Here is a 22944-nt window from a genome sequence, read left to right on the forward strand (position 1 = left end):
TATCCAGATGAGATATACTCAAATACAGAATTTTGAGACTCATCACCTCTACAAATGAGATGATAGCCTAAATTATATCTCTAAGGATTTTTTTTTTTTGCTCTAAGAGTACCAAGTCATATGGCGACTTTAGTAAAAAAAAAGCATAATCATAAGAGAAGAAAAATCAATGCAACCCAGAGAAATGTGGGTAAACATGCTTCATGAAATGGATAGGATTTGAGCTAGGTCTGAAGGATGGGTAAAATCGGGAGTAACAGAATCAGGTGATACAGGTAAGAGTAAGACATGGTGAGGTTGGGCTTCCCACTGTGGCTTAAGATGGAGAGGTTTGGGAAGATTCCAGATAGGACAGGAAGAGCACAAAGATAAAACCATTTACAACAGAGGTAGCAAAATATGTATCGCCTTTTGTGTAAACTCAGATCAGTTCAATAGCTGTCAAGAGCCAATATATGGTCTTGGTGATGAATGTGCTGTGATCATTTAGCAATGTCAGCCACGGGTATGGGGAGGGAACACAGTCTCCCACCTGCCACTTACAGCATTTGTCATCCTTATGTTGGATGGACCAATTGAGGTAACCAGGCTTTAATACCTTGATAAGGATGATCTACAATAAATAAATAAACTTATTTCATGTAAGCCATTTATTAATTTTATTTGATTAATATAGGCAGCTATTGAACTGACCTGAGTTTAGCCAAAGATATATTTTTGGTGAATAAGAAAGAGCCCATTAAGAATAGCTTATCCAAAATGACCCATTATATATTTAAAAAGTTGAAATCTCTTTCAGCACATTCATAGAAAGGTTTAAAAAGTTGTTGGGAGAGAGGGCACAGGCAGACTGGCATACTATATTAAAACAGTGATGTTAGTAAACATTCATTTGTTTAGATTTAATATAAAGCATAGGAAATAGATTGTAGAAATAGGAAGGAAGCTGTGCCCCTAAGGTAAAATGCAGTTTTGTAGTTATGAAAATTTAATTTGACTGCTTTCTCAATAATTGCTCATATTTGTAGCAGCAGCATGCCAGGAAGATAACGGTCAATCAAACGGACATCACCCTGCAAATGCTCTTTAAAAGCCTGCACTGTGTTTCCTGTTGGGAGAATGGCACTGCTTCCCATTGTTAAAAGATGCCCAGCTGAAAAGCAGAATAAGAAATTGGACAGTAGGAAATCTTTACATATCGCCATTTCCCTCCCTCTCTCAAATTAAATTCCTGTTGGGGGCTGGAACGAATTTTTTTTTCTTTCTGAAAATGGAAAATCTGTCACATCATAAACCAAACCTTGAGCACAGAACGTGTGAGGCTCTCTTTTTTAAATTCTGTTTGTGGTCAGGAAAAATTAGGCTCGGGTATGACTATGGGCTGGGCAAATATTTCTTTCATAGGTGAGTGAGGGCTGGCCATGGGTCCCTTGATGCATGATACATTCCCCTGGATCCTGGTTGAGGAACAGCAAGAGAAAGCTTCCTGTCTGTCTCTGTCTTCCTCCGAGCCTCCTCTAATTCCTCTCTTCCTTTTGTTCTCTTCCTCGTTCCATATTTCCCACACTCTTCATGACCGTCGAGAAAATGCCATTAATAACTGGTACAAAGAACCGTGCTCGGTGCATGGAGATAAACTGGGGATGACAAAATATCAACTTCCTGCTGCTCAATTGAAAGCCCTATCTGTACAACTGGTAATTACTTTTAATTTAATTAGGACTCCTGGTATTGTTTCTATCTCATAGATTACATTATAACATGCAATGCGTTAAAGCAGCAAGACAAATTGAGGCGAGAAAACACAGAAAATATTACCTTTTTTTGTCTGTAAATAATACCACGGTTTAACTCTTCAAAATGCCCTCAAGTAGCCTCGCGATGAGCTAATTATTATTTTTCATATTCCTTTGGCTTGAGTAAGCAAAAATCGCACATAATCTAATGAAAAACCACATCCCCTGGGTTTTTGAGAAGGATTTTTTTTAATTCCACACTTTCTCCTTTCCTCGCTCATGCAGAATAAACAAATGATTTATGCTGTTGCACGTAAAACAGAATTCATGTAACTGAAAGGACAATCGTGGGCGCTGGAGACAGACTCTGACCTTGACTCTTGTACGTGGCTTAGGAAGGGTGGGAAAGGCACCATGTTTAGGCAGAAACACTCTGTAAGCAAGGCAGGGGAGCCCAGTTGAGATCAGTGCTCACTCAAAGAAATAGGAGGGGTCCCTTCCATTGTGGAAGACATGCACTTAATTTTATTTCCATAGAGAGTTCACAAATTGTGAATCACTAAATAACCTCCAATGACTGTCCAGATAGTTAAATTATAGACGTGTTGGTTAGGACTCTGAAGATTCATTTCTCCAAATTGCTAAACTATGGAATACATAGTGAAGTGAGGTGAAAGAGAGGAAGAAACAGAGACAGAATGGAGAGAAAGAGATGGGGGCGGGGGGTGGAGGGGGGTTGGGAGAGAGACAATATAAAGGCACCAGAGCAAAGGCAAATGCCTCTTCTGGAAGACTATTCTCCACACTGAGCTTGTAATTGTTGTCCAAATAAAATGGGGGAGGGGAATCTGAATGAACAAAAGGTAAAATATGATTAAAAAAAACACCTCTAGTAATATTTTATCTTCCCATCTCATAAATTAGACCTGGAAATTTAGAAGGTAGGTGTACTAGCCCAGCAAAAACTTACTCTGGAAATTTCATAACACCAGAAAACCAACCAATCACCACCTCAAAATATGTCCCTCTTCTAAATGAGAGGTACATGTTCACAGATAGCCTTAGAACCAAAAGACCTTACATATCATTTTGTATAATAGCTTAATTTTTCTCTGTGGTAAAACCAAATTCACAGAAAGCAAATTACTATACATATTTTAGAAAGGCTGAGCAATGACTGAATTTCGAGGGACCAAATATTTTTAATCCAGAATTTATTCCCCTACACAACATGGCCATTGCACATTGTTCTAACTAGAATTCAGACTAGTGAACTACAAAGGCTTAACCGGCGTTACACAAAGTTAAATAATACCTATTTTTGTCCTGCTATTTCAAGAGATAAAAAACACTTAACTCCACCTGGATGGCTGAGCTGATTATGCCAGTGTCTCCGTTTCTAGAACAATGCCCCTCTGGCACTCTCGTATCCACAGTCTGGTATATAAAAGGGACAGCTGTTGCCCTATTTGCAGCTCAAGAAAATAGCACTGGCAGCCAGTGCCTGCAAGACAGGAGACTCTTGGCGAAATGGCATAGTTCTCTGACAAAAATAGCAAACCATCATCTGGGTAAATTCAGGAAAGCGTGTGACTTCTACCAAAGTGAAATTGTGCAGCGCTGATGGCCACTCAATACTGTGTTGGGAAGGAGATCTAGATAAAGGTCAACTTGGATTTAAACAGGATGTGGAGAGTGAATCAATTTCTTAGGCAAGTTATGACATTTTCTTCATCAAACATTCAAATAATTCTCATTAAATATTCAACTATAAAATTGTATCTTTTAAAAGTCAATAATAGCTTCAAATAAGGCCATCTAGCGATACCCCATACTTCTGGGGAAATGTATATGACATTTTACCAAGAGCTAGCATGGGTAGTGGGAGGAAGGGTGATGGGGAGGAGTGGGATTGGGGCTAGATTATATAAAAATATTGCTTTTACCAGTAGAGCTCAGTGACTTCGATGCCTTACAGACCTAGGGTTAAAATTAATACAACACATGCCCTCAGTGAGCAAACCGGCAGCAAGTTGAATAGATAAAGCTGTTGGGAGGGGTCATTATTAATTTAAAAAATTGTTGCCATAACTGAGAAAGGAGAGGCTCATAGAATATGATTCTAATAAAATCCCATAAAGCTTTATGAAACGAGAACATAATGTTGAAATACTTCCTAATTTCTTCATGTGAGATTGTGTACAAGTCATGCCAAGAATTCAAATGAAAGTTTCTGTGTGTTTCTTGTTAGTCGTTAGAAATGCGTAAGGTTTCACCTCCCGTGCACTAGGAAAAGGGGGACATAAGATTTCCCATTGAGAAGTCAAGAGTGAAGTCAGCAGTGGAGCAAAGTAGAGATGTGCAAAGTCACTCCAAGAAGAAAGAGTGACAAGCAAGTTAGCAAGCCTGGACTGCGTCCTGTTTGACTAAATAAAAATATCTGAAAAAGAAAAATGTCTCCTAATAAAGATTCAGTCAGCAAAGAACACATACAAAAGGAGAGTCACAGAGCCAACCTTGGCAGTGCCTTCTTACATACTGTCCAAAAGAAAGGGAGCTTTTGGATGTTAGCATGTTCTCTCCAGATGGGATGCAAGGCCATGGAAGCGTGAGGATGGATGCATGGAGTTAAGCATCAAAGGATTCAACAGATTTCTGGTCCCTGGAGCAGTATAATTCTTATCCTGAAATAGACGCAGCAGAATTTATCTTAATTTCTTCAAAAATTCAGTTTATCTAACACTACATCTTTATCTTTTTTTTCTATCCTCACGAAGTAACCTTCTGATACACATTAGATGTGTCCAGAGAGATAGAATATACTGATATGATAAATCAAGTGTTTCTAGTGTGTGTGTGTGTGACCCTTACATTTCTCCCAGCCTCCCTTTGGTCATAATGACCTGCTTTCCCCATCAGAGTAGAAACCATGGGAAAGCAGGGACTGTGATGGAAAAAATTCAGAAGAGCACCCTGACCGGTTTGGCTCAGTGGATAGAGCATCGGCCTGTGGACTGAAGGGTCCCAGGTTCGATTCCGGCCAAGGGCATGTACCTTGGTTGTGGGCACATCCCCAGTAGGAGGCGTGCAGGAGGCAGCTGATCGATGTTTCTCTCTCATCGATGTTTCTGACTCTCTATCCCTCTCCCTTCCTCTCTGTAAAAAAATCAATAAAATATATTTTAAAAAATGCAGAAGAGCAATGATGGTTTGATCTACTAAAAATTGTTTGGTGGGAGTAACAATATGTTCACTATGATTTATATTGCTCAAGAATCTATCATGGCTCTCTGTCACCTCACATCAATGATTCGAATCTTAGTGCTGAAATACACCTGTCATCATCTTGTAGCCACCCACCATTCTATGAAGAAAGCAATGGTGGCAGACCAAAGCGGAATCCTTCCCCTACAACAGAACTCGGCTCAGTCTAGAAACACCCATCAGGGTTCTTTCAGCACCTGGCACTGCTGCCTTCAAAGCCTGTTTTCCAGAGAACCTGAGCCAAAGTTGTGGCAGACGAGAGGTCCTACGGAGGGGTCTTTGTGTGGCGTTGTCGAGGTTCACTTTGACCCTGGCTTCCAGGTCAGAACAAAGCACTGACCTGCTCTTCAGCGGACCAAAGATGCTTCTCTCTGGCGGTATTTCCAGTCCAAGAAGATGCCCCTCTTCCTATAATTGCATTCTTTGGATCAGCCAACCCCAGAAATTGAGTTGGAACTTGGCTGTTGAACCCCTGCTATGAACCAGGCTGGTGAAGCCTGACATCTCCAAGTCACCAGTGGATGGCAAGGGCCGGGCCTGATGAAGACATAGACGGGGAGAAGCTCAGCTTTTGGAGGGAGAGACAACCTCCCATGGCTGAATTCTCACAAGCATACTGCCAAGTCCCACTGAGTGGAGAAGGAATAGGTGAACTCAGGGGCGCCACCTATAGGAGAAAATAAAGTACCTCAAGGAGAAAGTTTTCCGACAGAGGAATATCCAGGAATGTATCTAGATGTAACCACAAAAGGAGAATAATATGTAGTCAGACCTCCCAGGAATATCTGTAGGTGATATTAAATAGTTCCGTTCTACCCATACACATATACTGACTTGTGTCTGCCCTAGATGCACTTTTCACTGGGTGGATACTGTTGAGAAAAAACAGCTGCTGGCATTCATTGCTACAAAGAATGACGATTCTCTACAATTATGCTTTGTGGTGGCGCGATTGATAGGGCTCTGCAATAAAGATTGCAGAATTCCCAACACTGCCCGTCCTCTGCACCTGTCCACTCTCCACTCTCCATTCCTTCAGAGGACACTCGTTCCCCAAACCCACAGCTCTTTCCTCTGGCTTCAGCTTCGCAGTGGCAAGCACCAACTTTCATGGTGTTCCTTATACTTTTATGTACAATTTACTTGTTTATATTACTTCTTTTCCTTTTTGATTAAGTGGGGCTTGATTGGACAAAAGTTACCTTTGCCATTGAATCAGTATCACCATGTTAAATCCTACTAAGACTTCAGCCTCAAATTCAAGAGGGCCCATAATCTTATCTCACTACTTGAATCATGTTTATTTTCTAATCCTCTAAGTAATCTCATCGCCTTCTGAAAAAACCTGTGAGCACAAGAAAAGGCCTCTTTTCTCTCTCCACCACCAATCAACACCACTTTCTATCTGAGAGTGGCCTTCTGCTGCAGACATCCCACTCCAGCTCACCCCTGCACCTGGCTCCCTAGTCAACTACACCTACTGGCTTTGCTCATTTGTGATGCCAGCCAGGCCTCATGGGTATTTGAGTTTGAGGTCCTTGGTCTGTTCGAGCAGTAATTTTCAAGCTGTGCTCCTTGGAAAGCATAGCCTATTGACCTAAATTTATCACCCTTAGTAGAAAAGAATTACTTCACAACATTGTCTTGCTCAAAGCTCTCTTATGTGAAAGGAAAGAAGGCTTTTTCCGTTTTAAAAGCTCTCTGTACCGCAATAGTCTGCATTGCCTGCCATCAACCTGTTCTGTGTAGGTTAACAGGGCAAATAATAATGATAATGAAACTGATATAATAACAGCAATAACTAATATCTGTGGATCACTTATCATGTGCAAGATCCTGTTCTAAGTATTTTTCTTAACTCAGTCCTCATGAGACTCACATCAGGTATGTACCACAATTACCCATGTTTTCTTAATGAAGAAACTGTATACAAGGTACTACAATTAAAATTGCCACACAAGTACTAACCTATTGAGCAGGCTACTGGTTATTCATTCCCTAAGGAGAATTACTGTAGCTAGATACCCACGTCTTATCAACAAATCATGATGGACATTCTGAAAGAAAGGAATTCTTATAGCCGGCAATGGAGAAGAGCCTGGCCCCGCCTGCCCCTGCCTGACCCCTGGAGTCTGCATCCCTCCTTTCTGGCCATTTAAGTTCAGGGCCCCAAGTGTGGTAGATTGCTAAAGGGTCTCCATTCTTTACTCTTCCCCTACATCCATGCCCTTTTGCAATACAGCTTTGCAACTCCTCCTATTAAAAGGTGAAGTCCATTTTCCCAACGACTGAGTCTGAGCTGTCCTTGTGACTTTGGCCAGTAGAATGAGGGAGAAGCGATGAAGTCAAACTTCTAAACCGAGGCCTCAAAAGACCTTGTACGCTTCTGCCTGTTCTCTTGGAAGGCATTCCAGTGTCATGAGAATAAGGCTGAGCTAAGCCTGCTGGATGGAAAGACATGTGACCCCCTCACCATGGAAGGTCATTGTAGACTGGCCATCCCCAACCAGCCCCATAAACGCACTGCAGACTCTTAAGTTAACTCAGCTGCGATAAGATAAACCTGGCCTGGATTAACAGAACCATAAACCCACATGCAATGATAAGGGCTCATTTTCATAAGCCTCTTTAGCTTTGGGGTGGTTTGATATAGAGCATTAGAAAGCTAATAAGCTAACCTACAGGTTGCCCACCATCACTGTTTTAGGACCAACGCTTGCTTACTTTGAGTAGGTGGATATGAGGAGCTACCAACTAACTGTGCTTTTGGAAAGACTGTCATCGAATCACCCTCTAACCAGTTTAGCACGAACCATGGTCCCAGTTATACCTGGGCTTTTCTCTGTGTTGAATTTCCTCTCTTGGTAGACTTCCCAGTGACTCTAGATCTGGGACCTACACTTGTCATATTCCACAGCGCGGGACTAGACTCTGGCCCAGTTACTGGAGTTATGGACTTACAAACTGCAGCCAAGGACAGCCCAATGGACCATCTGTCCTCTTGGATTTCAACATGTCCCCCGCCCCTGAAGTCTCTGCTGTAAATTTCCCCACATAACACGGCCATTTGACCTTGCGGAAGCCAATGCTTTCCTGACATGCTTGGCGCCTTTATCTTTGTCTTGTAGACACTGCTCTACAGCCAGACCGGTCTTTCAGTGTCTATGATACCATCGCAGGAGAGACCAGTTTCTGGAGCAGGTGCCTACCTATTTTTCTTCATGAAATTAAAGGATCATTCTTAGACCTGCCCCAGGGATTCGCAAGAAATATTTAATTCTCACCAGGAAAGATAGTCCAAGAAAAACACTCTGGACCAGAGAGAGAAAGGGCAATAAGGAGGGAGACAATAGCTTGCCTCACAGTTTTCCAGAATTATTTGAGAACCTTGGCTTCTTCACCTCTATATGTGCTTAAAATAAGTCCGCATCCCTATTTTATATGCAACAGTTAAAAAAATAAAATGGACCAATAGCATCGTCTTCTTGTATAAAGGAGAGCATATTTTCTTCCAAAGAGAATCCTATAATATGTCCTCTTCAGGGGAAAAAAAAATCATAGAAAAAAGAAATTATAGACAAAGGGTGGGGGGAAAGGGGAATAGAGGAAGATGGTCAAAAGGTACAAAATTCCAGTTATAAGATAAATAAGCACAGGGGATATAATGTACAACATGATTATAGCTAACACTGAAGTGTGATATATAGGAACGTGGTTAAGAGAGTAAATCCTAAGCATTTTCATCACAAGAAGTTTTTTCTTCTTTTTCTTCTATTGTATCTGTGTGAGAAGATGGATGTTAGCTGAACATATTGTGGTAATCATTTCACCATATATGTGATTTGAACCATCATGTTGTACACCTTAAATATATACAGTGATGTATGCCAATTATCGTCAATAAAACTGAAAAATATACACTTCTATTTGATAAATTGAAAAAAATCCACAATATCTTAGAATCTTTTGATGATTTTTTTTGAATGAAAATGAACTGTAAACAAAACCAAACGGGAGGGTGGACCTTTAAATCACTTGGAAAACAGCATATTTTTCTTCCCTTCCTTCAGTACAAAGATGAATAAGTTCCTTCCCTTCAGAAACATTTTCCCCTAATAATGAAGGGGAGAAAATGAAAGCTGCCATAAAATTAAATATTTTGTATCTTAATCGAGTTGCCCATGATCTTTTACCAGCAAATAGAAATGAGACCTATTTTACTGAGTGGTTGCCAGGATGAAAGAAAATTGCATATTTGAAAATAAATGCCTGTGCCTAGCACATTATGGACACTCAGCAAGTGAGTTTTAGGTACATTTGTAAAGGTCAAGTGCTTACTGCAATGTGACTCGCCAGGGGCAATGCTAGAAGTTAAGAAATAAGTGTATTTCCAACTAGTGTATTTCATGCATCTAACTGGGAACCTTCCCTTGAAAACTCATTTTGTCACCTTGTTTATTACAGCTTTCACTAGTCATGAAATAGTCATGAGATTAGAAGTCCACTGCCTTGTCTTAATTCTCTGGCACAGGTTTCATAAACGTAGAGACATATTACTTGGATAATTCTGCAACCTCACACTTTTATAAGTACAGTTATAAAACTTAATTAGGAACAGTATATACGGTTTGGCAGGTAGTTACTGAAACAGCTCTATAGTTTTGTGAAATATATTAGATTTGGTACACAAATAATGTAATCATTTAATGGGTCAATTTCAATTACACTTTTCCACTTGGCACCCTGGAAATCGATTTCTTTAACATAGAGACATTAGTCATTTTCATATTCCGACATATATTTCAGTCCCATGAATGGAACCGAAACTAAATTTAATAAATCTTTTCTTCCATTTCAGCCAGACGTCCTCCGTCTGATGGAAATTAATGACAAAGCAGCTTCTAACTATCAGAGATGTTAAAAACTTAGGGGAAAAATACTCTGTGGCATGTTCACAATGTTTTGAAAGGGCTTTGAGATTGTTATTGAAAATGGTGATGACATATCTCACAGGAGGGCCACATAAGCCTGTGAGCATCCGTCATATCGACTTATGAAGTGAGAGCTGTGGACGCAATGGCAGGAAACCTTCATTCTCCCCCAGCGCACAGCCCTTTGGTGGTGGGGCCGCGGCAGCGTATTCACAGTGGGTCCGTGTACAAGGGCAGGTCAGGGCCTAGGTAAAGATAAATTCTATTTTTTTCCATTCAGTCTCAGCCTTTCCAAAGCCAAGCACTCTTCCTCTTTCCTGCTTTTTAAACTGGGTCCCTAGAAACAAGGGTAGTAGCCTAAGAAAAGGCTACTTCCCGTGCGAAACGTGCACAGATTGTGTACCTTCCAGCAAGGGGCCGTGTTCCTTGTTCGTTTTTATAGAAAAGACGGAGAACGAGGCGTTACTCAAGGTTCCACATCTAACAACACAAACAGAAAAGAAAATGTTTACTTTGGCTTTCTTTTTGTTTTCCATCTTTATGGCTGCGTATGTAAGAAAAAGAGAGGCTTGTTTTTCCTCTCAGTCATATGCTGACATTGGAGGTAAATGTTCATAAAAGAGGCTTAGTCCAACCCCAGGAAATCATTTGGGGGTAATTACCACTTGGCACTAAAGGGACATTTAACAAGCTTGCCTTTTTCTACTGTGAGATGAAATAGTCAAGCCTGGCTTTCATGGGAGGCCAAGCTGGTGTTCCCTGATGCGGGCAGGTTTTTACATCGGTTTAGATGCAGATGAGTTGGGTGGCAATTCGGGAGGTCAGAAAGGATACTGGTAATTTAATTAAGTAGAGAATATTCAATAATCATACACCTTTATTTTATAATAATTGGTGAGTCTGACATTATATGGGAATGCCTGCCTTCTCCCAAGAGGAATAAATACAAAATTGAAAGTAAGAAATTAATGTATAGCAATTAACTGTATGTGTTGGTGTTTATATATGTAAGATGCACACACACACACACATACATACTTACATACACACATACACATGCATACATCTTCCTTCTCCATGCATACTGTTTATTAATTTGAATCCTTAGGTGTTTAGACAAGAGTTTTGTTTTTCCATAATCCTGAATTTCTTAATACTTCTGTTCAGTTTGGGTGTAGCTCTTAAGATAAAGAGTAATAGCATCAGAGTTGAAGAATGGCAGGGAATTCTTAAAAGTGGCAGAAAAAATGAGACAGACTCAAAAAACAAGGAAACAGAAAGAAGATAGAGAGTGGATGGAAACCTGCAGAGGAAGAAAGGTGACGGGAGGTGGGTAGGGAGAGAGCCAGCCACGGTGATACAGTTTCCGGATGAACGCAGAACTCCAAAGAAAGCTCGGAGCTGCATTTTTCTGCAAGTCCAACCATGAGGATGGCAGAGGCCGAACCTCTGTAATGTCGAGTATTCAAAATCAGATGGAGTTTAACAAAGACAATACAGTCCTTTGCTTGATACTTACCAAGAACAGGCTTCGTAAAAAACCCCGAACAATGCATACCAGGAGGAGATATATGCTTATGTAAGCTTGCATGCTTGTGTCTACGAGGAAATTGTTGTGTCCAAGAGATTTCCTTCCTTGCATCCGCAGCACCCCTCCCTTCCTATCCCCATCCAGATACGTGCCTGTTCCCTTTCCTTTTCTTTGAAAAATGATGTTTGGGCAACATAGCTAGTCAGTAATCATTAATGGGTTAAGAGGGTTGGAAACTCATTTGATTTCATAGTTGACTGTTTGCATGACTACAGGTTAAGCCGTGATTAGATTTCCATTTACATTCCCTCATTTTCAGGCATTTAAAAATAACTCAGCCCTAAAAGTTCCTTCTAAATTGATTGAACTGGAGCTTGCCAATGAGTCATGGATAACCCTCAGCCTCAAAAACACAAACAAAAACAGCAATACCAAAGATGGAGGAGGGGAGGGAGTGTACCAACCCAAAGCTAAATTTTTAAAGCGTTCTTTAACAATCCTGAATGCAAGCTAATAAATGTCAGTTGTGTCTAGCCATCCTAAGTCGTTGGCTAATAACCCAACATAAGCTAAAACATTCAACTACTGCACTTGCAAGAGACGTAACACACACACACACACACACACACACACACACACCACGTGTCCTCATGGAAGTTGTGTAAGACACATTCAAAGTCAAAATAGGGGTTTTGTGATGGTCTGGCCTCTGAGGAAAATCTAAATAAGTTCATAAGACCTGATAAAATATCCCTTTTCCCCTCCCTTTTTCAGCTGTAAATTCAAGGCTATTCAGGACTCTTGCCAGGCTGCCAGTTCACAGCTGTGGAATCACCTAAAAGTGTAAGTGTTTGCAAAGCACTGAGCCAGTGACACGGGAGTTCAGCAGCGGAGCCCCCGCTGGTGGCATCTCATTAGACCTCCCGGACAATGCGGCTATTTTTCTTTCTGCCCAGGCTCCTCAGAAGAGGAACTGGTCTCTTGACCCATCCTATGACTTCCAGATTCCGATTTCCTAAAGCACTACAGCCTCTTATTATCGCATTTGAAAGACTTAAAGTATTACTTTTCCTCATGCCAACGAACACAATGATACTTTCAAAAAAGTCAAGAACAATGTGAGCCATTACTGTTCACAGGCATGTTCTTTCCATATTCCAGTATTTCTGTCATTTGGGGGAAGGTAATTTGTTAAACAAATTTCCTTTGGAATGGAGGGGTTAATCCTTACCAAAAAATAAGACCAATAAAGCTTAGAACAGTAGGAAAAAAAACTCCTAAACAGGGATTTAGTCTGGTAAAATTTTATTAATTTGACTTCCACTAATGCACAATTTGTGATACTATGTCCTAAGATAGACCAAATGCTTCTGTTGGCTATTGGTTAAGAAAAAAACCTGGTATGCAAATTAAAAAAGAAAACAAGACGGGTGAGGGTTAATGGAAGGGGGAGATATACTAAGCCTCGTTATGAAACTTATGAATACAAAAAACCTCTAAAAGCAGCATGCTTCAAACATTAAATACGTCCATATATGTGCATGTGTATACACACCATTTCCTATGTGAGACAAATATTATTTAACAACCTGATATAGAGATAATTCTTTTTCTCAATTTATAGAGGAGGAAACTAAAACTTAGCAAATCCTAGGTGCCTTGTCCAACATTACAAAGCCATTAACTGGCAGTGCGGGCATTCAAAGGAGACATTCCGGCTCCAGAGTTGGCCTAGCTCTTAACTCAGGCAGCAAGCTCTTGGTTGGTAATTCATTGACATACGCTCTTCTCAGCGTATGTAATTCATGGACCTTCTCAGAGTATGTAAGTCATTGTACTGAGGATTCATGGTGATGGCATGTTTGCCCTCAGGTAATGTGTTTAAGTAATGTTTACTTCATGTTCACTGTTTTTAGAAAGTGGAAAATACACTGAGAATAATGCCATTTGTTCATGTATGTTCTTGCCCCCCTTTTTTTATGATATGATGCCTAAAAGAAGGGAAACATGCCTGGCATCAGCTTGACCACATTTTTTCCTGGCTCTAGTGTTTTTCCATTGTGCCCGTAAAAATCCAGGTTTACAGTTTCATCATTGGATGGGGAGGTGTTTTTTTTTTATTCATCTTTTATTTCTAGTAGTTAGCACAGTTCTTGGCTCACAGTAGAAGCTCAATAAATATTGATTTGAAATAATGAATGACATTAGGTGAAAATCCCAGAAAGGTTATCATTCTTAAACTTACTCTTCTGTTTTTTTCATATAAAATGAATTAATACCTCTCAATTATTCACCAGAAATTAACTTCTATAATGTTTAATGAAACAGAATGCACGTCATCTCTTGCCAAAATCCTGTATCATTTTCCCTGTCCCTGGGTTTTCTTGGTTATTGCTGACATTTTGCCCGTTATCATATTCTCAACAAAGAAAACCAAATAGCCAAGCTGCTGTTAATAGCTTTTGAAGTGAATCCATTTATTGTCATAGCAACCAAAATTTACAAAACAGATCAATTAAAAAAGATTCAAATTCAAACTAGGAAGTAGATGTTCCTTCAAAAAAAAAAAAAAAAAGAAAGAAAAGAAAAGAAAAAGAAAAAGAAAGGAAAGGGAAAAATATATAAACTATTTTATTTTTCAAAAAGTAACAAAGACAAGCCTTTTTCTGCCTGACAGTTTTCCAAGGTAAGGAAGACAACCTACCCAGAGTCTAAATTGCATGTAGCAGTTGAGGAAAGGTAAAGAGGCAGTAATGGTGCCCAACTACCCAGCCAGTTGGTGGTCGTAGTCCCTGCTCTGCCCCTATGCCCACTTACCTCTCATTTGCCCTTCAGCTCTCAAATCACACTACAGATTCCAGAAAAGCCACCTGGCCTGCACCCCTCCCTCGGTTCAGAGCGCGCCCCTGGGGAGAGCACTCACAGCACTGGGCATGACTTTTCTTCATACCAGTTATTAATTTGTCATCAAGCGTGTGCTTTTTTGTGATTCCTTGAATAATGATTGCATCTCCTCTAGACTGTAAGTTCCATGAGTTCAGCAGCTGTGTGTGTGCCCCCTCACATTGTACACCCAGAGGTTAGCATGGGATCTGGAACACAGAAGATACTCAAAAGACATACATGTCCTTAGGCTGGAAGGCTTTATCTCGGGGTGAAATTTAGATTTCTAAAGCGAATATTACTCATCTCTCAGCTGGCCTTTTAATAGGAGCTGGGACTTCACCATGCTTGCGAAAGCAGTCGGTCCATAGTCATTACCCATGAGAGAGTCTCATCAATGACACAGTCCCATCGGCGTACACCAGCGTGTGAGCAATTCCCTTAATGACCACTCACTCCAGGCTTTTCTCTCCACTTAAGAAAGCCTATTGCCGCTAAGTGAATGTGAGTGACCTTATTATAAGAGAGAACCTTAGATCTGGTTTCATTGAGAAGAAAGCATAAGCCGTTCGGAAACATTACTGCTTTACAGAAACATCACTCACGTCACACAGCACAATCGATGGTCACGGACAAATGCGTCAAAATGACCTAGTGCAGAACGGCACACTGACGTGAGCTCTCAGGGTGCCCATAGGAGAGCCAGACCTTCCTTCAGAAAGTGGCTTGAAGTCCGCCCTCACTTACAAACAACCATGCAAACAAGCACGATGCTCGCCATAGCTTTGCGCCAGCATTTCTTCTGGCAGGAAAAGCTCCCCTGGAAGGCCACGTGATCTGTAAGAAGGCAGGAGAAGTGAGCTCATAAAGTGAGAACCTCACCAAACTTCTTGAGGGACCACAAATGCAAACAAACTGGGTTAACTCTACTTTCATTTATTCTTGCATCTATTCTTGCATCTCACCTTTGCTTAAAGCTCAATGTCTAGGCATAGTCTAGTGGCTTATTTTGGGTCATGTACTCATACTAGTTAGAGAAGGACAGGGTGACTTGGTTTGTATTCCCACCAAGACTACACAGTGGGTGAAGAAATTCCCCAATGAAAAAAAAAAAGATGAATGCTGCCAAATGAAAGATATGTGAATGTTGCTTTTCATCACTCGAAAGTCCAAGCTTGGGCCCACTCAAAGAACTACTGCTATGAAGAGGAGGGCTCAAACACTGTGTGCCTCTGTAGATTTTTCTCTTTACCTGGTCCCTTTGGTCAACTGTGGACTCCTTTCTCCTGCCTCTACTGAGTGAATTGTCTAGGTTCTAATGTTGTTTTTACCATGACCCTAGTTCTGGTACTCCAGACCCATCCAGGGATACCTATAAGCTGGCTAGTTTTCACAGTTTCCTTTTGCCCCACTTCCTTCACTAGTCATTTCCACATGGACAGAGATCTCAGAACTCTGACCTACCGCTCTCTCTGGTGTCCTGAGTATCCAACAATGCCCAGATTTCCCTGAGAGCTGTTCTGCACTGTGCAGGATGCCCTAGAACTGACTGGAATGAGGAGCGAGACTATTTGACACACATCTCCACCTCCCCAGAGACGGTGTCTATTGGCAAATGATTTTTAAACTCAATATTTCATAAGGTAGATATTGCCAATTGCAGTCCACCAAAAATAAGATCCCTTCATAATGCTTCTGTGCCTACTAATAAAATGCCTGGTGAGCCAACCTGAATAAATTAGCTTCAAATTCAACTTCCCAAACTACATGAGTTATATACAAGTTATCCAATCTTGTTATATTTCAGTCCAGTAGACTTCAGCCTATTGTTCTATTTGGTCAGGGTCTCTTTGATCCTGATTCTGTCACCTTTGTACTAAGCCTTTCTTCTAGTCTCCTGTCACCTGAAAATCTGATCAGCACTGTTAGGTAATGAAGCTTGGCCAGGACAAGACAAAGAGGAAATGCCAGTTGCACCAGGCCTCCCTTCAGGCTGCTATTCATCTCTGGTCCCTCTGGTCTGTATACAGCCCTTCCATCAATGTCAGCTCCTCCTAGCCATATTATATTTCCTCCTCTTGTCCGCCAGAATATCATGAGAGATATGCTAAAATTTCCCTGATCATTTCCTATGGCTTCCTAATCATACTAGAAAATAACAACAATAAGAGGAAGGATGTGAGGTTGTTTTGGTATGTTTTCTAAGTGATCATTGATTTTGTTTCTGAATGATCGTAAATAACACATTTAATAACCCATGTCTGTGTTTCCCTAGGCATTGAATCAAACATACTGGTCTTTAATATGTAGAGTTCAAATTCCTCCCTCTTAAAACATTGGAAAAAGTCCTCTATCATTTTTCATCATTCTTTAGAATTCATTCTAGCTCTTATTGAAGCCCTTAGAATGAATCCATGAAGGCTGGGGGAACTGAATTTTTAAAGCATCTTGGGTCTGGCTGGCATGGCTCATGGTTCCATTCCCCATCAGGGTACATGCTTGGGTTGCAGGCTGGACCCCAGTGTGGGGATATGCAGGAGGCAGCCAACCAGTGATTCTCTCTCATCATTGATGTTTCTATCTCTCCCTCCCTCTCTGAAATCAATAAAAAAATATATTTTTTAAACAACAACCAAAAAACCATCTTGGTCCTCTTTTCACCTGCATTGTTATTTAATCCCCCCTTAACAGGGATAGTTGTAATATTTTAGTATAAGGGGCATTCTTTTTAACAGAAAGCTGGAATAAAAATAGATTGCAGTAGTTGCCTGTCCACGATAGCAGCTATCCTCACACAAACTGTCCTATGGAGAAGACTTGCTCCTGCTCATTGTTTTTCCTCCAAAAATATAGTAGAAACACATTAATTATGTGACTTAGCTGTGTAGTTTCTAGGTGAAGTCTGTGTGTGTGTGTGTGTGTGTGTGTGTGTGTGTGTGTGTGTGTGCGCGCGCGCGCGCCATTAGGACCCCTTCCCACTCCATTTGTACCATATAAAAGTGGTGGACTTATACCTGAAAACTGGGTGAGAAGCAGCTTCTTGCGTGCATGGTGCCTTCCATCCTTGGAGTCTTATATTTCTGTGTATTATATAAGATTGTCCTCAGAATGAGGGGTAATGAGCAGTAAAGTTGGCCACTCCAACCCCATGCAGCCAATTCTGGCCGGTTCTGTATAAATATCCATCAGCTCCAACACGTCTCCACATTCTAGGTCAGAACAAAATGTGAAGTCGAGTTTCCTGTCTCATTTGTTGATCTGTATACCCTTTTCCTTCCCTCACGTGACGAGGCAATACTAAACACTCCCGCCCAATTAGCTAGGAAACACACCCTAGCTGTACGCCATGAACACTGCTAACTCCAGTGGGCAATCATTTGACTGCTACCTTGACTGCCCTGTGTTGTATTTTTCTCTTAGTCCAGTCGCGATTAGAAACTTTATCACCAGTTTTGTTTTACCGCTCTAATAACGTACCAATATCACCTCCCGGTCTGATGTCACCACAAACAACAAAAGAATCCTGCAGGCTCGATCACAGTTCTGGCCACAAAGGAGCTAAACCTTTCTTTTCCAAGGAAGAAATTAGCATGATCATTTCTCCCATAGTGGTTGTCCCTCAAAACAATTTGTATCCATCGCTTAAGTCAAACAAAATATGTAGCATATGAAACCACTGGTTCATAAATATATTCACAGAGTATGTATTAGAAAGGGGAAGAATGAGCAGCTTAGCCTCTTTACTAGTCTATAGCAATTCTAAAATTTCATATTTTAAACAGAAAAAAACAGAGTCTTGGTTGTTGGTTTTTAATATCTTGACAGGCTGATAAAACTAGAGAGACACAGGGGAGCGTGCAGTAATCTGGTCAACCCAGGTCAGTCTAGACAGCTGTGTGAATTATCTGAGCACTCACATTCAAACCATCTAATTATCTAAATGAGCTGGATAATCTATGCAAGCTCAGGTCCAGTAAGGTGCAGTCTTGGCTGACACACATCCTGGAAATAAAAAAGAAAAGAATAATAATGCTCAAGTTCCCCAAATTAGTGTGGAATATTCTCAGACATTCACTGAGAGGTGGCCGTGGTCAGTCCTTCCTCCCCCCTATGCTGGAAAGGCACTGAGGAACGCGTTCTCACATTATCCTGGTACTTACCATATGGCCTAAAAAAAGTGCAGAGGGAGACAGAAAAGGGTAAAAAAATATTTTTAAGTTCATCCAAATTCCAGAATTTCAGATCAGCCTACTTTAGTGCTGAAGAAGTATCTGGTCACACATGCGATTCATTATCGTTTCCTCCACTCCAGTTCTATGCGCACAAATATGTTTATATTTTTAAACACGTAGAAATCCTTTGGGGTGAATACTGGACACTCTGGTAATACTTTGTATCTGAGGTTCCTATTAAAGGCTGGTTAGCACCATTTGGAAAGAAAGAGCCTTCCCTGTGGGCTGCTGTTAAGACCTGTAGTCCTCTTAGATAAGATGCCCTCCTTCGTTAGCTCCCTTCTGCCTTCTAGGTTTATAAAGGCATGAATAGTCTTCATCCTCACTTTAAAATCCATTCAAAATTGCCTTGCATAAAGTAAGGCAACTAAATTTGAAGTTTAAAATAAGACAATCCTTGCAGGGGAAACCAGTCACTTATCAGTAGAGTTCCATGCAGCTCACTGGAAATTCAGAATTTGGAACACAAATTTAGAATATTAAACATGGCATTATTCATTGCCTGGCACCGAGGCATGCAAGGCAGTTAGCCAAACAAGCTATCTCTCTACTTACAGGTGAAACAACGGTTTGGAGAATCTTAAAAATTTGAAAACATTCATAAATCAAAATGGGAGGTTTTCTAAGGGGGAAGTTAACATTCTGCCAAGTTAAGCAAACTACAGAAGAAAACAAGTCGGCCGTTTACAATGGTTTTTATGACAGACACATAGAGTCCCTCAAACAATATCAATTAGTGTCTTTAGAACAGACTTCCCAGAGATGATATTTCAATCAGTCTATTTTCTGGATGTAAAGCGCTTTCTTCCATTGTCTCCGACTGCAGAAAATGGGACAATGGCAGTGTTGCCTACAGTGGCAGAGCTGGGGTTTTGTGTATGTGAGCGCCGGAACTGATATAAAAATTATAGCCCTTCTAGAACCCCAAATGAAAACTTTTCCCTCCCTACCAGCAACAGAACTTGTTCACGTGTGGGTGTTTTTGGCTTCCACGTATATGACTTTCTTGACCAAAAATAATTTTGCCTTTTCAGAATCAGCTACATTCCCCATGCTTTCTAAGGTTTGGTCAGTCATTGTTTTGAGGCCATTGCAAGTAAATAAATGAAAATCAAACAAACATAGGATTCTAAAAAATAGAAAAATGGAAGATAAATTCTTCCTTACCGGGTTAGGCATTGAATTCTCGTTTGTTATAGAAAACCTAGACAGGGAACCAAGCTAAGGAAATTAAGTTTACCTGCAGTGTAAGGAGTTGAGGAAGAAGACTAACCAGGGGTGCAATGCAGAGAAGCCTCCTGGGTTGGGTTCTGGGAGATTTTTAAAGGTTTTGTGTTTGAAAAGGTCCAGAGCTACAGAATTGGGGGGACCATTAAGCTGTGTGAGGTGCGTTATAAAGGAATCCCTTCGGTATGTTAAAGATGCAAGTAAAAAGTCAAGGTCTTTTGTTTGCATATCTGTTTCCTTGAATGCTCCTGTATGAAGAGCATGCAATTCAGCGCATTGAGTTTTGTTCAGGTTACATCCATACTGTCCGCTAACTCACTCATGACCAAATAGAGTCACAGTTCTGAATCCTCAACAGACTGTTCCCAGAAGGAGGCACAGAGATCCTCCCTCAAGGGCAAAATCAACCCAGTTAAGTTGTAATGCTTAGAGTTTCACTTGACTTCATTATTTAAACTTGCCATTTGACATGGGTTTTGACAGAGAATAGTCGCCAATCTCTGTAGTCTTTCTTGAAGATGGTGGTGGTGGTGGCATGTTAGAAATATGGAAGCACTCACTTAAAATCTTTCAATAACAGGGATAGAACAGAGCTTTTCTAAATCCTCCGGTTAGCACTCCATATGTTCTCTTGTTTTTAAAAAGTGTCTGAGAAAAAGAGCTGTTAGGTACAGATACCATGCTTCTTTCCTTTTGTGCTTTAGAGGAAATACAAATTGGACATCAGCACAACTGGGCCTATGTGCAATCTCTGCAAGTTGCTGCTTGCTCCAGGGCGTAGCCTCCTTTGCTCTTCAGCAACGATGACAGGAGACTCGTGTCCACATGATGGATTTCTGTGACCCAGAGCTTCCCCTAGCCTGCGCCAGCCTGGAGAATGGCTCTCGGGCCTGCTGCCCAGCAGATCCTGAGACTTCGTTTGCTGCCTTTCTGAGAAGCCCATTTACTTACTGTGGTTTGCATCACCTTTACCTGGCCAATCTCCCCCTCTTTCTTGGTTTATGGCCGTGGTGAAACCTGTCCGTCAGTTGAGACCATGCAGTTTTTGTGTTTCTGTATCTGGCTTATTTCACTTAGCATAATGTCCTCCAGGTGCATCCATGTTGTTGCAAATGTCAGGATTTCCTTCTTTTTAAAGACTCACCAAGACTCCATTAAAAAGGCAAGCTCCATTCCTTGGTATTTGCCCAAAGGATTTGGAAGTATATGTCTACACAAAAATCTGCACATGGATCTTTATAGCAGTTTTATAACCCGTCCAGACAAGGGAATATTATCCAGGGTTATAAATTGTACTGAGGAGCTACCAAGCCATGAAAAGACATAGAGGAAGCTTAAATGCATATTACTAAGTGAAAGAAGCCAATCTGAAAAGGCTACATAGTGTAGAATTCCAACCGTATGACATTCTAAAAAAGGCAAAACTATGGACACAATAAAAAGATCAGTGGTTGCCAGGAGGAAGGGGCTGAGGGAAGGAAGGATGAATAGGCAGAATGCGCAGGATTCTTAGAGGATTGTTAGTGCCAATGCACTAAGATATTACAACAATGGATACATGTTATTGTACATTTGTTCATACCCACAGAATGTACAATATCAAGAGTGAACTGTAGTACAAGCTATGAACTTTGAGTGCTTATGATGAATCAGTGTAGGTTCATTCTTGGTTAGAAAAATGTAAAAAGAAAGTCAAGCTCATAAAAGCAGAGACTATAAGTTCTGGAGAGCTGATATACAACAAGTGACCACAGTTAATAATATTGTATTATATACTTGAAATTTGCTAAGAGGGCTGATCTTAAATGTGCTTACCACACACACACACACACACACACACACGCACACGCACACACACACACAGTAATTATATGAGGAGGCATATATATGTTAAATAACGATTTTGGTAAGCATTTCACAATGAATACATATATCAAATGATCACATTGTATACCTTAAATGAATACCATTTTTATTTGTCAATTATGCCTCGCTAAAGGTAGTAATAAGAGTTTTTTAAAAGAAAGAAATTGTACTGAGGGGCAAAGCTTGGGAACTTTGCTTAACTAAACATATTTTCATTCTACATTGATGGTTTTGGTGAGCATAGATTTCTAGACTGGGAATCATTGTCCCTCAGATTTTTGGCAATGAGTTCCCAGAGTTGCTGAAAAGCCTGAGGTCATTTCTATCCCCACTCCTTTCTTTCTCTGTGACCACATGACCTATTTGTATGTTTCTCTCTGCAATGTGTTAGGATTTGCTCTTTATCTCTACTGTTCTGAATTTTGTAGAATGATACTAGACATTATTTATTATTTGTGGGTCCCTGCCATGATGAGCATGTTTACTTCATAAAACTTAGATCTAGAAATCATTATCCTTTAGCTCTGGAAATTTTTTGTATTATTTCTTTGATAATTTCTTCCCCACCATTTCCTTCATTATCTTCTGTAGTCACATCTACTTTTTTAGATATTGAAACTCCTAGCATCATCTGCTAATTTTCTTCTCCTGATTTTTGCCTATCATTTTATATTTTTAACTTTTGTGCTTTCTTCTGGAAGATTTGCTCAAGTATATTACTCAACCTCATTGAATTTTTAATGTTTCTTTTTTTAATTTCCAAAAGCTCCCTTTTAATATCCCAAATCATTCTTACTTATAGCATCCTGGTTTCATTTCATGTAGTCTGTATCTTCTCTTACCTCCCATGGGGTAATAAATATAGTTTCTTTAATTTTCTTTCACCACCTGTATGGTCTCTGTATACTTTGCCTTCCTTTTTCCTTTTGTTTTGGTTGCTGTCTTTTATGTTAGTCTTATCTTGAGACTTTTTTTAAAAAAAAAGTAATAAAGTAAAATGCAGGTTTGACTATATCTGTGTACATGGGTGGTGTTTGTCAAATAGTGGGCTTCATTGCAGCAAGGGAGACTTGAGAGGATGGTACCATCCAAACTGCCAGCGTTACAGGGAAATCTTAAATGTCCATTTTTTGTGACCCTTTTGTCTTGAGTGGGTCAGTTTCCTAGAGAGAAATCCTTCCCTCTCCTGTCTGAGTGGAGAAAAGAGACTCCCTGTGCTCTGGGAGGTGAAAATTGAGAAGGAGCATGGGGGTTTCTGTATCCAGTGTGACTCT

This window comes from Myotis davidii, unplaced genomic scaffold, assembly GCF_000327345.1.
Source record: "Myotis davidii unplaced genomic scaffold, ASM32734v1 scaffold497, whole genome shotgun sequence".
Classification (NCBI taxonomy): domain Eukaryota; kingdom Metazoa; phylum Chordata; class Mammalia; order Chiroptera; family Vespertilionidae; genus Myotis; species Myotis davidii.